Below are 9,107 nucleotides of genomic sequence, written 5' to 3'. Positions count from 1 at the left end.
GTTTCCAGGGCCTCTTCTTCTTTATTTGTTGCACAAAGCCGTTTCTCACTTGTGTCATTTTCATTTCACTTGAGAAGATCCCATCAAATACAGGTCTTGGTAGTCTTTGTTATGCTTAACATACCTTGTGCTTTTCACATAGAGACATAAATTATGATTGATGAAGCCCAAAATGATCACTGAGTCTTTATCTCCCTCCTTAGTGAGGCCCCGCCATCAGCACAAATGGCTGAATAATTGTGCTGCTTCAGATTTGGGATGATGAGGCATGCTGGAGGATCAAACCAGGGGAATTTAAAAGCCCTATAATCTGCCAAGAACCTGAATGGCCCGCAGTGCTGCCATTGTGTTGACACTGGAGCTACTCATCACCTCCAGGGACCAAAGGGGGCATTGAGAACTCTGTTTCTCTGCATCTGAAAAGGGGACTGCTCTGTGACTCACCCCAAGCCAGTGGTTAGTCACCTCGGATACTCGTTACACTGTTCCCACTTAGACAATAATCACCCAGAAGACACAAAAAACGTTGAGGTATTAAAGATGCAGAATGATGAAGTGTTAAGATAGAAAAGTAGCACAACTTTTGTGTTGCGAGTATCAGTTTGGTTATACCGTGCTGAGTGATTGCGTCCCTCTCTGTTCTCCGGCCATCTGAGTATCAGTGTGAGAAATGTCTCCTTGGCAGAGCATCAAAGTCGAAGGAGGCAGCTCCATGACGACGAGTGACACTGTATTTCCTCACCTCCTGACAGTATCTGGTGTAGTCTGCTTTGTGCCAGTTCAATAGCTGCCGTGTTGAAATGCAGGCAGCAGCAATGGCGAAGGATGGATGAGGGTTTTGCACAGTTGAGCTCAAGTGGGGGGTTTAAACCTGCAGGTCGGGACCTCTGGCCGAAGTCAGGATGTGGTTTTGGGCAATTGTGAGATGATATATGCAAGCTGTTTGATACGGCTAGTAATGTAGGCGTGTCTATCAGACTAAAATATCTCACCAACTCTTGGATGAATTGTCATGAAGTTTTGTGCAGACATTCAGGAGTCCAACTGACTTTGGTGATCCTTTGACTTTCCTCTGCTGCCACCATGACATTGACATTCCTGGGGTTTTTTTTTTTTTTTTTTTTTGTGAAATGTCTCAACAGCTATTGGATTGATTGCCATTAAATTTGGTACAGATATCCATGGTCCCCAGAGCATGAATTCTAAAGACTTTGGTGATCCTCTGACTTTTCCTCCACCTCCAACCCTCCACATGGCCCTCTGGGACTCTGGTGCCCCACTAAGCCTCAGATATGGGCTTTCAACGCCAGCCTGGCTGTGATCGCACTCCCCTGGAATTCGGTACACCAGCACTCCCAGTCCTGATTATCAGTCCTTTCACGGTTGATTACATTTTTGTCTGAGTGATTGTGGAGTTGTTCTGGTGAGGAGGCTTCAAACCAGACTGGTTAGTCAATGAGAAATGTGAGAATTCAAGTTTACATTTCTAGATTAACTTCTCAGAAACATGCAAGTTATGATGAAATGAGTTTTATGCTAAAGTCCTCCTCTGTCAAATACTGGATGTATTAGTTTTCTCCTCTTTTAAATATGTTGAATCTGCAAACTGGTGAGCAACAGACATACAGTCCCAGCAGGTGAAAAAGAAAATCTCAACTCGTCCACAGGGTCATACAGTAAGATCCGCTGACCTCGGAGGAGATTCGATGTTGGAATGAACATCCTCAGCCAACAAGCCAAAATTTAAGATGTACTCACCATAAAGTACCTGGACCGCATGTTGAATTATGGATTTAGGCCTCACTCACACACACATGTTGCAGCTGAAGGTGAAGCTCACATTTGAGTTGTTGAACGTAGAAACAGGTCAATCTGTGATAAACATTGTCTAACAAGGAAAGAAGAAATGTTCATAAACACACAGTTTAGAAATATTGACACAAACATAATATTTTTAAACAAAATGTATTAAATACAACTCCATCCAGGTCACATGGGAGAAAACTGTCAAAGGTCAAGCGTCACAACTGGGTCCTCTTCTTTTTCTTCTTCTTCTGGGTGTACGAAGGAAAAACACTAAGCCTCCAGAAAAGCATGCATTTGTCTTCAAATGTTATCATACCATTCATGAAATATGTAGCTCGGGGTGCTGCATGGATCTTCAAGAGGAAAATCTCCCGGTTTTTATTGGGACACAAGAGGTATATATTTACACGTGTTGCTCCAGTTTGTGTATTATAAGCCTGGAATATGGAAACATAAATCATTCAAAAAATGCTTCAACAGTTGACAGCAGACATTCTGGGCTGAAGGCACCCATTGGTTTTATCCCAGTATAAATGTGTCCATAAACAGCGTGAAGGATGAATCATCTGCTCCCTTTTCTCTATTGCACAAGGCTCCAGTTTTTGTGCTCTTTACACCAGGTTGGGTGTCTCTGTGTGCTGTGATGCTAAGTTTTGATGGTTCACAGAGATGCTGAACCAAATCTGTCATGATCACTGAGGCTTCTGTGGCATTTAGAAATAATCTTGTTAGCTGTAAGATTGTCATTAGATCGCTGCACCGGAAATTCAGTCATTTCCAATTTACAGCACAGCAGAGAGAGTGACACAGTACTTGGATAGAGTTCAAAATAACAAAGCAGGTGCTCCTGAAATGGACAACATCTGCAAGAGAGTCAAAAAAGGGGGTTCTCCTCACTTGTGGACACTGACTTTTACCTCTTTGGAACTCTGTAATTTGCCGCTTGTTGTTTTATGAACTCACTTATGAAGTCAAGCACTAATTGTGATCTTTTATAACTGATAAGTGCTGCTTTTGGCAGCCAATCTATGACTCACTGTTGCAGCTGCAGTGCAACAATACTTCAAAGTTAAAGTGCTTCTCTTTCATGTGGTGTTCCCATTATTTTGTCCAGTACCCATGTGATGGATGAAGTGTCCAATGTAGGTGCAGAAACAATGCAGGGTCAATAGGGGGCGCCAACAATCCAAAAACAAGCCCCTCTGCTGTGGCGTTAAAGTTTCATCCTGATAGATTCAATAGTAACATAACTATATTATAGCTGGTGAGAATCCTTAATGGAGGCACCCAAGGTATCTGTGGTGTGTCTGTGTGTGTGTGTGTTTTCGGGGGTGGTGGGTGTACTTTACCACCCGGTGCCATCTACCTCCCTGGTTTCTCAGAGGCCAAAAGTCATTATCAGTTTAATGAGTGTGAGTTGACTCAGCAGGTCAGAATGGTACTGACTGACTTTGGTTGCTTTATCAGATGATAAGGTTGTGTGTGTGTGTGTGTGTGTGTGTGTGCGACACAATGATACTCACTCAAGAACTTTCAAGTCTCAAACACTGACCCCCCGGTAGGCTGGAAAGGTGGCTGTTGATTTTGCAGTTTCCTCTATCACAGATTGACCAGTATCGGCCCAAATTCACGTCACTTACAACTGATTCTGATGATGACAAGTTTTATATCAAAATGTTCATAGAAACTTTTCAAACCACTCCTGACGCACATAAAAATATTTAAAGACTGCCCATCTGTGTGTTCAGTAGACAGAAATCTTTTATGTAAGTAAAAGTGACAAGTACCACAAAGTACAACTGCTTCATTACAAGTAAAGGTATCGTCCATGGCTCTGGAGGGAGCTTTCCAAAGTTTAAACAATCTTGGCATTTATCTGCTAGGGAGGGCTTAACAAAAGATGCTATTGCGCTGCATTGTGGGTAATGTAGGATCCGATGCATCTGAAGCATACTACAGACTTGAAGTCAGGTTATTTTGGCCTCTGCTGCGTCGTGTCTCTTGCAAGTATTTACTACAGCTGTCAGATAAAAGTAGTGAAATAAAAAGTCATATTTCCCTCTGAAATGTAGTGGAGTACAAGTAGACTGTGGCATATCATCATATCATATCATTTTGGATGAAAATATTGCTTCTGTGTTGTGCTATCAAGTTCTGATAATGATTGCTCTTCAAACAGATTTGTTTATGAACATTTTGTCACTTTTTTTTAAACTGTGAAAACTTGTTCCACTGTTAACTGACCACAGTCCCTGTTCTCCCTCCGACAGGAAACTTGAAACGCTTAACAGCCACCTTTCAAACCTGCAGGGGGTCGGTGTTTGATACTCAAAAGCTAATTTTTAGGTGGACTACATGCTTGCACATATGTGTGTGTACTTATGTGTGTGTGTGTGTGTGTGTGTGTGTGTGTGTGTGTGTAAAGTGAGCCTGTGAGAGGTGAGTGTGAGTGTGTGTGTGTGTGTTCGGGTTCAGCAGCCCCTCTGACCCGCATACCAGTGCTGCTGAATCACCTGATGACTCCCGTACAAAAACCGACATCCAGTTTAACTTTTTACTGTGATCCTATCAACAGCCGCACCTGTCCCCTCTTTGAACACGCGTGTGGCCATGTTTTCAGTATGTATCGCTTACAACAGGAGACACAGGTAGAGGACGGGGGGGGGGGGGAATTAAAGGCTCCTGGTGTTGACTTTAGAGGGGATTAGGAAAAGGGAGTGGAGAGGTTGACTTGAGAGTGTTTATGTGTTTGTGTTACCATGTAATGAATACTCTGATTACATTATAATTTTTTAAATGATTATAATCAGTTAGTATTTGCCACTTTTTCAATTACAATGTTGTTTCTTTGATTTTTCATAGAGTTTGATGCGCTTCTAGAACAGTTTTAGTAGAAAAAGTGCATTCTCTTTCTCTCATTCTCTCTCTTCTTATTACTTAAGTTACAACATTTGTGACTTCATTAAGTGATGTACATGCATACATAAGGCTTTACTGTGTCAAAACACAGTCTTGCACTCATGATCAGAGGAGAGCAGTAGCTCTGGAGGCGGCTGAGTGAAGGACTGAGAGTGAAGGGGGATGACAGACAAGACAAGCCTGGTGAGGCAGGCGAGATGGATGCTTAGACTGAGATGCAAAGACAGACATGCCTCATGCTCGTGTTAGCTGGGGCTTAACATGGATTTTACTGGGATCATTTAAGCCTCTGGACAAAGATACTTCAGCGAGGTGGAAGATAACTACGTCTGATAGTCCTGGTTGTCCTGGAAAATTCCACCGCAGCCTTCTTACCTTTATCTGTTTCTCTCAGCCTCGCTACAGTCTCACTTATGGGATCTTCAGGGCTGAGAAAACCACGTTATTGTTAAAGATTATTATTATGTTATATAAATGAAGACAAAAGACGATGACAACAAACTAACAACAATATTATTGAAATAAGACGTTCTGAAACTATAAATGGGTAGAAAACTGTGCAGAAAGGACTCTGCTTATGAATTGTGGATGATCTCTGGTGTGCAGGTGCAGTCGCTTTCTGTTGATCGATAATGACTTGATGCGTCCTTTAAAAAGAGATAAAGGCTTCATGCCAAAACATGTCAGCAGATTTTGACAGCCTGTAAATTTTAAATAAAATTCACCCAAAAGATCAGTACATGAGGTGATTATTTGCTGCTTTCGATCTCTGGCCGCCTTAAATACAGACGTCACTACAGTAGATTCTTTGACTCACCTTATCAAAGGAGACACTGTTGGCCAAACCTTCTATATTGCTGCAGGCAGTAAAAACCACATACTTTACAATCAAAAAGTACGTTTCTCTGGAATTAAGGTTTTCATTGTGTACAGTGGAGGTTTAAAATCCCCCGGGGGGTCATGACATCAAACTTTTAACACACCAAAGATCTTGCAAACTGAGTAATCCCCCCCCCTCTTCTCTTTTTGCCTGCTTGTTTGCATAAGAATAAAATATAATACTGTCTGTCTTATTACACCTCCTATCTTCTTCTTCTTCATCATAATATTTATTTTCATAGCACTTTGAGTGATGATTCCAGTCATGAAAGATATTGTGAAAGCACTGAGGTACTTTAGCTAAAAGCATTAAAAAAAACATCTCTAAAACACCAATATCCATTCAAATCAATTTTGATTCCTTAGTTTACTTTGTGCCGTACAGGAACCATATAGCTTGATGGCACACAATGTGAAAAATGTATTGTAAACGATCCTAATTGTATTTTATCTTCTTCTCTTTACGTTGTAATGATTTATTGATGCTAACATGCCACATGTAGCACCTTTAAAATCTCTTTTTCACAACAGTTTGGGAGGGTCATCCTCAGAGTCGTATACTATATGGTGTGACTTTCCAAAACTCCTGGATCGCCAAGCAGCTGCGAAAGGACAACCTGTCCTCATAGCCATGGTCATGTCTCAGCTCGACAGAATAGGAGGGGGGGGGGGGGAGTCTAGACCACAGTACTTACAGGGATCAAAAGAAGTGAGGGGAGCTAGAGGTGAAGGGTCAGAGGTTACCGCCAACCAATGGGAACAAAAAAGGGTGAATTTCTGTTAACAAAGGCAGACACAAAAGACAAGGACTGTGTACTGAATATGTTGTGCAAGCATGGAGTGTGTCGACGCAGTGTGAGGACGAACAATCATCTATCTTTGTCTAAATGATGACCGTTTGTGTTAGACCTTTAAACCTTTTAGAGGTTGAAGGTTTAAAGGCATTTAGAGTTTTCGAGTCTTATTGTTCATTGTCACACAATTGCACAATACCCACCATATGGAAAGTATGATGCAGGACTAACATGTGAGCAGGTAGTAATTTCAACAGCGAGTACTTGTAATTACAGTTCCATGCAGCCGTGCTTCCTGTTTGCCTCGAGGGCAGGTTTGTTCAATACAAAAGATTTACGTGGCTGTTAAAAGGATGTAAAGGTAGGAGATAACTCTGATAGTATAGCTTTATTACACTGACAAAGTTGATTTGACATTACATAGGAACATGTACCTTCAGGATTTTTTTTTTATGGACAACAAAATCATACATACACCCACACACAGAACAGACAGTGTTAAGCACAGACAAAGTGGTGGAGAATAACATGACCAAAGTGACAGCAGTGTTGGGGTATCGTGTGGGGGGTGAGAAGGCTCCAGTTTGTTCAACTTAATGTTCTTTACTGTTTGCACAATGACCTAGCAGTAAGGATCAGAAGCTAAATGAGCATCCGCAGACAGATAAACTGCATGCAGCAAACCCACACAGACCCCTACTATCTCTTCTCTTTATTTACAAAATGGCAGTGGTTCGTCTCGAAAACAAAGGGTTAATTAGGTGGCTTTGTTCGTTGTTTGTGGCACTATTCACTCACCACTGGTCTTCCAATTGGACCAGATTTAAAGAAGAAGCTCATCGTCAATATAAAAATATAGTACAGCAATTTTCTTGTCATAGCAAACATTCATACCTGTCCGTCAATGGCCCAGTCACATCAGCAGCCATTCAGAGAAAAACAAAACGTAATCTGCTACACAAAGCAAAGAGAAAATCGGCCACATCAGTGGTTTGACATTTTTAGCCCATTTGCGACAAATTAGTTTACTTTGCGTCACTGCTAACCACTTTGCAAGTCATGCTTCTGTATTTTAGAATTTTTTTTTTCTATCGTTCATAGCAGCCGTTAGTTTCCATTCATTTCTGTGCAAAATTAAAATCAGACTCTTGAAACTTGCTTGAGTTGTGAAATCCATCATAGTACATCACATATGGAAAAGGTGCTGAAGGAAGCGGATGTTTGGCTATTTTCTATTGCATATTTGTCAAACTCATATTTTGTAAATAAGTACAGCAAACTGATTCTACACTTTATGAATATATACCCCTAAATAAATCCTCTGGCAATTGGCATTTGTCTATTAAATCGTCTATATAGTCAATATGGCCATCAAATAGCACATCTTTACATTACAGTATGATGTAATGTAGCACACATAGTCTATCTGCACTTTAACAGCATTACCACACAACATGTCATTGACAAAACTCTACAAAGACTCGATGTTGACCGTGATCGATTACACAACTCAAGCAAGTTTAAAGAATCTGATTTTCATACTGTAGAAAAATGAATGGAAGCCAGTGGCTGCCTGAAGAAAAGTAGTATAAAAAACTGTATAGCATGCTTTTAAAAATGGTCAACAAAAAGTGTAAATTGTACACGAGTTGTGTTTGAGAAGCTAAAATTTGCAAAACCCACTCATGATAAAGATACAGTGATATACAGCTGTCACTGATAGCCAGATGAACACAGGGACCCTTTGAGGTAAAAGTTTTCCTTGAGGCTTGTAGTGAAATCTTTTAGGGGAAACAAGCTCTTCCTTGAAATTTTGACCAAACGTTATTTAATTAATAAAATGTTGAAGATGAATTTTTAAATGTCTGATTAAATGAACCAATTTTGAGCTAAAAACCTTCTGTGCTGCAAACCCTCATGTCCTTTGTCTAGATATCATTTTATCAGGTGCAGCCTGTTCTCTGTTATACAAAAACAGACACAGATCGGACGTACAGTAAGCGACTTGTACAGTTCATCAACTGACAGAAAAAACTCAGGACACGGTTCTCATTTGTTCTCCTTGTTCTTTCAAAGCTTTCAAGTGTGTGCATGTTGTACTGTCTTGACATGACGGGGCGTTACAGATTTAAAAAAAGAAAAAGAAAGAAAAAAAAAAAAAAGGAGGGAAAATATCTCGGAAACATCTGGGGCTTTCACACTGGTGAGTCTGCAAGAAGTTTTTTTTTCCCAAGCACTTCAAAAGCTATTCGTCCAAAGATAATTATACAAATAAAGCATCCAGTGAAATGCACACAGGCAGCAGGTTTTTTTTTCCACATCCCACCTCACACCTACACTGCCCTTCCCCTGTTACCGACCTCCAGAGAGCCTCGGTTTACTTACCCGAGGCGCCACAATCTATCACAACAGGCTTCATTCTCTCTGAGTGCAGGCGCAGGGCATGCAAGGGTGGCATATAGTCTTGTCGATGGTGTGTGGAGGTGTGACATTTTCTATACGACACAATACGTGGCCGTTTGTCAAACATTCACATTACAGACAGCGAAAAGGTCCGAGCCACATCCGCGTATCGAAGCACATGCCACCCAGAGGAGAGCGGAAACATGAAATCTATCCTCCCCCCCGTGTGGGTACAGCAGTCAGTGAGACTATTTGGGTGTTTGAACGATAGTGTTGTGCTTCGGTGGAGTTCCTGTGCCTTGTTAT

This window comes from Enoplosus armatus, chromosome 6 (genome assembly GCF_043641665.1).
Source record: "Enoplosus armatus isolate fEnoArm2 chromosome 6, fEnoArm2.hap1, whole genome shotgun sequence".
NCBI lineage: Eukaryota > Metazoa > Chordata > Actinopteri > Centrarchiformes > Enoplosidae > Enoplosus > Enoplosus armatus.
Note: the sequence above shows the minus strand (reverse complement) of the source record.